Here is an 8,429-nt window from a genome sequence, read left to right as displayed (position 1 = left end):
TTTCTGATTAAATAGGAAAAGTTTCTTAAAAACATCCCCCAAGGAAGCTGGAGCCATAGAAGAAGGTATGAACTGGTGAGTTACTGTATACAGGAGTGATCCAAAACACTCGGTTCTTCTCTTTGCGTCTTAAAAGCATTGCAGAAGGCTCTTGGTATACAGCTTCTACCATCTAGCTAAATTCTTTCAACTCTGAATATCATCTAGATGAAAAATTAGCTTCTTTCCTGATAAATGCAATTGTAGAAGAGCAGACAGAGCTATGCTATTAAAAATCACAGGAAGTGTTGATTGAATGAATGTTCAAGAAATAGCGTATTAAAATGTTTTTTTTCATTTATCCCTTTACTTGGCATTGCTTCATTTATCCCACTTCCTTTTTCCTGTATGCTCATTTGAAAATCTCCTAAGCATCATTAAAATAAGGTTGTCACAACTCTGCTCAGGTCCCATATAGATATAAGCACTGCAGTTAGGATTAATGTTAATGTTTGTTTAAAGATATCCTTGAATAAACTGTTTTTCATTTGAGCTGCTTTTTCTGTTGATGAGAAGAGTTTTTACAGTACAAAACATGGATCGAGAAAATCTTTATGGGTAAAAATGACGGAGGACAGGTGAAGGAGGCAATCACAGCTAAGCAAGCCACTGACTTTTCTCCGTTGTCAGAGCTGGACACGTTACCAGGTATCTAGATTTTGAGCCTCTATGCTGAGCTCCTAAATATTCACATGGAAAAGAATAACTGTGAATTTAGAAAAATGAGAGACTAATCAATCATCTAATTGATAAGTCTTTTCTTTGCTCATTTCTAGATATTCCATGTTCATTGCAAGGGAGTTGGAATAGATGGCCCTCAGAGGTCCCTTCCAACTCTAAGGATTCTATGATTCTATGATGTCAGCTTTGGGGATGAACAACAAAAGTTGCTCTGATAACTTTCCGTTCACCCAGGAGTTCACCATATGCTACAACTGTGAAAGCTGAGTTCTAGTCAGACTGGCAGACCCTTGATCGATGGATAAGAGTAAGATGGCATAAATTTAAAAAAAAAGAAAATCAGCTTGAATACAGCCCGTGTTCAAGTGTCTGTCAATCTGCTATTAATCTAGATCTGAGCACCATTTTCTTTGTTTTCTAATTAAGTTTATGAGATTTATTTCTGAAGATTTACTATGACTAAAATATCACTTTGATACCCAAATGTAAGAGGATTCATTCACTCATCCCATATTTATCCCAGATTTATCGAAGGACAGTACATTCCAACACTGAATCTAATAGCTCTTCTCTAGGTGTATTGGAACTTACTTTTTAGTATGGCTCCATACTAAGTCCACGTAAATCTGTATCAGGGCAATTTTCCTAGCTATAACAGCCTGAATGGCTTTGAAATCTAAATGAATTCAGGATTATACAAACATCCAGCATAATTTTACTGACAAATAAGAGACTGATTTCTCTCTTTGGCTCCTTTTTTTCCACCAATCTGCCAGAGTGTCTGTCTCTTTCAGACTACAAAGCCTTTAAGGAAGGGTCTGCCAATTGCTGTTTTTATGCAGTACCTGTTTATTCTACCATAAATCTAACAGTAGAAAAGTGTTGCCCTTTTGTGTGAAGCATGCATGGACACTTCTCTGTAAATAAAGTTTAATATCATTCAGTTTAAACAGCCAGCCTACCAAATAAATCCAGAATGTCCAGTTAAATAATACAGCAAGATATTATTATCAAAGTGCACTGTCTTCTTACATAAATGTAAGCATCAGTTTAACAACACAGTGAGAATATTTTGCCAGGTTTTTTTTTGTTTTGTTTTTTTAAACAGGGTTATTGTATAACCTGACATCCTAGGTAACAGCATCTTAGGTATGGTGTTATCTACTATCCTGAGGTTGGATGTTATATAATAAATTATTTCATTATAAACATCTTTGAGACTGATTCAACAATTCATATGCAGTCAGAAGTAAAACAAACAAACAAACAAACACCACAACAAAAAAAAGTCTGTTCTTCAGTAGAAGACTTCCAGGAGAAGGTTCTCAGTTTGTATTGCTTTATATCTCTGAAGACTCTGCTAATGCTTACATTTTTTTAGTGCAACCTAACATAAGCCAACTTCTGAATTCAGACTCTGGCGACAGCTCCTTTTATATTCCCTCTTGCATGAGCACACACAGTACCAAAATTCAATCTACTGTGTCAAATATATGCATTTTGTAAATATGTGACTATTTGATAAATGGAGTTGAATCTTTTTTTTTTTTTAGGTTACTTCTAACAACAGAGTGATGTGCATAGTTTATTTTTAGCTCACATGTTGCATGCAAATCACCCATTTCTACAGTATAATGTGCATACAAAGTTTGCTGAGGTGTCCAAACTAGATTCACTGTGAGTACTTCACCAGAAATATGCAATTAAAATGTAATTCATTTCTAGATATCATCAATATTCTGTCACAGTATAAAGGGAATGGACTAGGTGACCCATGAAGTCTATTCCTATCCTCATATCTATTATTATTACCTCATATTAGTAAAATTACGTTTTGAGGTCACTTATATGTGCTGATTCCCTTTACACAAATATTTGGCATTTACTAGTTGTTTGTGTCCATTTCTTCATGTTCTATTTATAAGGGATTAAGTACAGGTAGAACATCAAATGTAGGAAAAACCTGATGTTTTGTTGTAAATAATTCATAAAACAATGTTATGACCCTTATTCCCTGTGAGTCATCCACATAATGAGCCACCCAAATGAAGCAGTGAAAACATCCACTTCCCCTGCCACGGGTGTGCCCTGATGGGCTCCTCGGGGTCAGAAACCCATCCATCTCTTTTCACACACGAGCTAATCAATTCAAAGAGGGAAGTGCCAATGAGCTATTGGATCAATAAGGTGAAGTATGGAGATTGATCTTATCCCAGAGTGACTGCATTAACAGACTCGTTAGTGTGACCTCTGCCCTCAGGCACGCACTATACAGGATTGCAAGTCTGATATCAGAATGAAGACCTCAGGTCATTGCTTTTAATAATCTGCTTTGCTGAAAGAATTAAAATTAAATCTGCAAAGAGATGACTAATGAAAATACAAAGTGCTTTCTTCTCCTCTCGTCTTGAAATGCTTGCAAAAATCAAGCCAGCTTTTTGCAGCTCCCACCACCAGTGGCAGTCTGGCACAGGACCTGCTAGGCCGCACCAGGCTAAAATCTGCTGAGGGCATATTAGTACAACCAGAGGTGTTTTGCTTTCCTGCCACAAAGAAAAGAATACAAAGAAATTGAGCACAAAACTCTAAAAAGTAACAGCTGTGTTAAAATCAATGAAAGCCTTCAGAGGATTGCTCTCACTGTTCTGTCTGCTCCAGAGCGAGGCTGAGTGCCCGAGGTGTTTCCCTGGTGCCTGCAGAATCGCAGTGGCTGCTGCTGCTGCAGTGGAGTTGCTCACACTGCTGAGCACATTGCTGCCTGCAACGGCGTGCACCAGCTGTGGGCCCAGCCCAGGGAGTCACAGCATGCTGTCACTCAGGCCAAAGGCTGGTGACTTTGGTGTCAATTATCTGAACAGCTAGCATGGAGTAGTTGCTCAGGAATTGGCCCTACAGGCTGTGCCACGGGACATCTGGTGTGATCAAATCCTGACCCAGTAAAACTGGTGAGATCCTTCTGCTGTGCAGAGCTCCTCTGGAGGCACTGGGATTCTCAGTACGTGTGTTCCATCCTGTCCCTTTGTCGACCTGTGCCAGTAAGTGTCACTAACTTTACAGGATGTCTGTACATTAAGTACTGCAAGGTTGCTTATAGCAACCATTTCAGGCCAGCTTGTTTTAAAGAATAATCTTTCTGACATATAGTTTCAGAGATGCTGAACAAAACTGTACTTTGTTGCCTCAGAACATGATATTCATATTGTTAATACTTTTAAAACCCTGAAAAATTTCTTTGCAATTTTATTTGCAATTAATTTTATTTGCAATTAATATTTTTGCAAATATTTATGTATAAACCACATTTTAATACTGTATTTTTATTATACCAAACATTTTTATTGTTCAATGTATAATTGAGTCAATGAATTAGAAGATTTCTAAAAAGGGATTAATGCATTTTTAATGAAACGGAATGATATAACTTCTGTTGTTCACTAAGAATAATGGCAGATCTATCAGGTTTGTATAGATAAGAACTTTGTGAGTTTGTCTGAAAGCCTGCATAATGCCTCTCCTTTAACTGTAACTTAGAAAAAGAGACTTAATAATCCTATTCAGGCTTCTAATTCATTGTTTATTTACATCATCTCTTTTCCACCTTGTGATCAGATCACCTGTCTAATCATGAAAATATGAAGCTCTTTAGCAAAATACATCTATATCCAATTGTATAACACTTTTGAGACAATATTCTTTCGAAGTCTAAATGGAAGGACCGAGATAGCCATACAATACCCATGGGAAATGTTTCTGAACTCATAGGTTAATAGACAGGGGCACTGGTGAGAACTTTCTGTACTAATAGTGAGAATGTAGATGTTTCACTCTTCACATGGCTTATGTCCTTAATTAGCTCACTAGTCAAAATTATAAATACTTTCCAGGTAGCAAACGCTGTACTTAAAAATATCTCAATAGAAAATCCATGTATTAGTATAATACCATGATTGAAATTCTAACACTGCACACTGGAAGTTAAAACAGTAGTAGCAAATTGAGCTCTGATTCCAATGTATATATATTGTGTTCTTTGCAATATAATGTTTCATTTTCTGTTATTTTGCGATGAATATGAAAACAGATAATGAGCATTTACATTAGTACAATACATATATATTATGGATGAGGAACTTTATAATGACACTCTTAGAAATATTTTTGCATTTTTCCGTGGGAGGCATGTAATTAAATTTCTTCAAGAGAAGGATTCTACAATTTCTTGTATCTTTAAGTAGAAACTGAGACAGGATATGTGCATATTATGTACATACTAGATGCTGTAGTACTGCTCAAGAACTTTGTGGTGTGTAAGACCACATAATTCAGTGGCAAACCACAATTAAATGGGTAACACCAGAAAAAATGAGTGTACCATTTTATTTTCCACCTCTGTAATGGGATTTTTACATCATATTCTTTCCAAACAAAGAAGCTATTCTAGAAATGTTTTAGACTTAAAATGTTTTTAGAATTCTGCTACTATATATGTATCCTTCCACTTGAGAAGCAGAGAACTTTGTACACATCCAATGGTTCTAGCCTCAGGAGGAGATTGATTCAGGAAAGCACTTTCCAGTTTTATTGAAGCATTTGTTCTGTACTTGCTGATGAGAAGTGGAAGCTCATGTGTTTTCACTAAAATGGAGGTGATTCTTCTGAACAGGAGCAAGGGAAAGTAAATGTATAGCATATGTGGAACTGAAATACCTTTTCTGTAAATAATATCTTTATAAATTGAGTGCCATGCATACAGAAATTGCAAGAAGTAAAAGTTGCCGTCTAGTGAAAAGGTGGTTTGTTTCCCCTTAAGATAAACCACACAATTTATAGTCCCGTCATATTTATCGGACAATTAGGTCTTTAACTTACTACTAGTAAACAATGACCAATTTTCATTATGAGTTTCACAAATATTTTATGAATTTTATATTGTGAGCATAAAATGAAAAGTTTTCTTTAATGGCAACTGCATGAAAACTGGTCAGGAATATAAGGAACCAAAAAAACATTAAGTGGTAGAGTTCAGATGAAGACATTAAGTTGATAATAAATATAATTTATCTTATAAATCTGCAATTTACTTTATAGGTCTCCAGATCATACTGTGGTGTTACTGCCACATGAGATATCAACACATGCACCTGTCTGGTGTCAGCATCTATGGCTGCAGTAGGGATATCCGTTAGTGGTATCTGTTTAGGTGGCTGTTATTTATCTGCCTACAAGTAAGTGATACATATTATTTTCTAATCAATGAAACCTCTCATTTTAGCTTCTATGTAACAGAGGAATGGCCAAATGCATTTTTTAAAACGCCCTCATTCAGATTTCTACTGTGAGCAGCTTACAGACTGATAACATTCATGAAAACTTTAACAATAAAAAGATGATCTACTGGGAAAGTTAGATTGGAAATACATAACTAGAATGGAAATGCTTCCTTTGCCTTCACAGAATAAATAATAAATGCTTTCCAGGTAATGACTACAGCTCTTTTGATAACATATATATTAATAAACTAAAAACATCCATAGATTGACAAGTGTTTTGTGGGCTTATACTGAAAAGCCAACAACTAATTATGAAAGCCTGACTTGACTAATCAATTATTCAGATAGACATTAGGTGCCTATTATATGCATAAACATGGGAATTATATTTCCCATAAGTAACTTTCCAAAATAACAAACCCCAAACATGCAAATTTGAAATAGAGAGAAGCACACTATTATGCACTTACTGCACGTGCAGACCTCCCACTGAATTATTCAGGAAACACTGAACTGGGAGCCTCAGTCTTCTGACTCTGAGCAGCACAGCAATAGCAGCACATGCCATGTTGTATTTGTTATGCATGTAATATTGATTTAGCTCGTTCTTGCTGGTCATGTTTCAAATTCATTTCATGTTTAGGAGATAGAGGAAAGGGGAAAGATCCCTGGATTGCTATTTGCAATATATTTTTACGCCTGTTGAACACAAGATTATCTGATAAATTAATAAGACCATGGCTTCTGAGTGCAGGAAGAATAAACCTTTGAAAAGGAGCACAAGTAAGGTAATGAAGTGTGTTTAGAAAAGGTTTATATTTGCCTGATTCCCCACCTCCTGCATGTGAAGACTAGGAGAGTGCTAACATTATAGAACAGATTCACTAGCCTTTCAGTTAATTGTAAGGCTCTGAACACAATAAGGCAATGCTTGATTGTTCTCTGCATTTAGAAAAGACCACACTCTTAAACAGAATGCAGCAACAGGGATACCAGAAATAGATGTGACCAGACACCTGATGACAAACAGTGACAAATCCCACTGACACTGCAGTGACCCCTGGTTAGTCAAGATTTAATTAAGGGGTATAATTAAGTCAGTGGAATGGAACACTAATGAGTGTTGATTTTTTTTTTTAAATATGGGTAATTACACATAAGAATACAAAGTAAGCTAGGCCCCTTAATATGTCATTAAAGTAAAGAGTATAGAATGACAATCAGAGCTTTAAACACGCCTCTGGTGTTTTTTTCCCCTTTGCTGGAATAACACAGGTAAAAACAACACAGCTCCAGTCAAGCATCTGTACACATGCTAGCAGATGCTACTGGCCCAATCCTGCATGTGTCCAGCGTGTCAGTAATGTGACCTTTGTGGCCCAGCGCACACCAGTAAAGTTAAACATGCATGGTTCTGTCTGTCACTGTGTTTGCACTTGTTTGTACCACGCAGGGGGCATGCCAGCTCATTTTCTAACAAGTGACATTCTGTTGCTCTTCTCTTTCAATTAACATCGTCTAGATTTAATTTATTGAGTCTCTTTATTACAGCAAGCAATTGATTACAAGGAAGACATACACTACAGACCATCCTTATGACTGCCTGCAGGGTGGGTGCAGTTCAGCTTTACAGTCAAACAGCACATTTCCTATAGCAGTGGTATTTTATGCCTGATCTCTGGTTCTCTGGAATTTATTTCTAGGCAGTTGAGTGAGATAGCTGAAATATCTTTATCTACATAATATTTGCTTAGATTTCAATCAAGATAATATTGTAAAGTAGATTAACTTAAATGAAATGCTAAACGGGTGGAAAACATCAACATGAATGATGATGACAATGGTAGGAAAATAACAGTTTTCTTATGATCTCTAAGATTTAAAGGAATGCCAGGGCCAGCCTCTGCTGGGATTACTCTATCTGCTCCCAGCTGGTAGCCAGCAGTTCATGACAGCCTTTTATCCGTTATCAAAGCAACAAGTGGAAAAGCAGATCCTCCTGACTGCTAACATTCTGTTCAGTTCTCTCTGTAGAATTTCTGTTTCTAAGTCTTTCCTTTTAACAACTCCTCAGATTTCCTTCCTACTGCTGCAGTAGACACTAAATATGTCCCTCAAGTCTCTAGCTCACTTGTCTAACTTAGACTCTGCAGGGCACTAATGGAAGAGGGAATAATTGCATTACAACAGGACACGTTCTACAGGGACTGACTGAAGTGCGGCACGATCCCGATCCTGCTCACACTAAGGTGCCGAGCATTTAGCAGCTGGGTTCAGTGACAGCAAAAACAGATCCTAATTACTCAAACGATGCACTTGTGGATACAACACTTCGATGACAATTTCAGACTGAGACATGAGGTAGGATTAAAGTTAATCTACTATCCCAGTTTTTATAAGTAGAAATTTTACTATATCAACAGCAAAGCACACTATATT

The 8,429-nt window shown here is 36.7% G+C and overlaps 1 long non-coding RNA gene across 1 annotated transcript; it reads left to right on the top strand.

Annotated features, from left to right (window-relative positions):
* The first annotated feature begins 600 nt into the window (after positions 1–600).
* On the top strand, positions 601–6,598 carry LOC104912302. The gene is made up of 3 exons (XR_004160744.1): positions 601–687; positions 2,274–2,397; positions 5,809–6,598. It is a non-coding gene; the product is annotated as an uncharacterized LOC104912302 (long non-coding RNA).
* Positions 6,599–8,429: the final 1,831 nt, after the last annotated feature.

The sequence above is a fragment of the Meleagris gallopavo genome, chromosome 10 (genome assembly GCF_000146605.3).
Source record: "Meleagris gallopavo isolate NT-WF06-2002-E0010 breed Aviagen turkey brand Nicholas breeding stock chromosome 10, Turkey_5.1, whole genome shotgun sequence".
NCBI classification, from domain to species: Eukaryota; Metazoa; Chordata; class Aves; order Galliformes; family Phasianidae; genus Meleagris; species Meleagris gallopavo.
Note: the sequence above shows the minus strand (reverse complement) of the source record. Positions and strands in the feature narration are given on the sequence as shown.